Below are 331 nucleotides of genomic sequence, written 5' to 3'. Positions count from 1 at the left end.
CCTTCCCGAGGTCTGGGCACGCGGGACGCGGTGGCTGGGCACGTGGGCGGCGCACGTGCAGCTTCAGGCGCCTTGGAGTCACCTTGGCCTGCGTGCCTGTGTGGAGGTCCGCACGATGCTGCAGAGAGTAGAATTCAGGGAGCCGACCAGGACCTCCCCTTGTGTGCACGCGCGTGTGTGCACGTATGTGTGTTCACGTGTGTGCATGTGTACGTAGTGTGTGTGTTTGTGAGATGCTGGCCTGCCCCTGAGCTGCACCCTGAGCTTTCTCTCCTGTTCAGTGTGGGCTTGGACGGGGCCAGACATCAGTTCTTGGGGGCTCTATCGACTG

The sequence above is a fragment of the Fukomys damarensis genome, unplaced genomic scaffold (assembly GCF_012274545.1).
Source record: "Fukomys damarensis isolate Sample0158 unplaced genomic scaffold, DMR_v1.0_HiC HiC_scaffold_15, whole genome shotgun sequence".
Classification (NCBI taxonomy): Eukaryota; Metazoa; Chordata; class Mammalia; order Rodentia; family Bathyergidae; genus Fukomys; species Fukomys damarensis.
The sequence above is the reverse complement of the archived record's forward strand: the minus strand, read 5'-3'. Positions refer to the sequence as shown.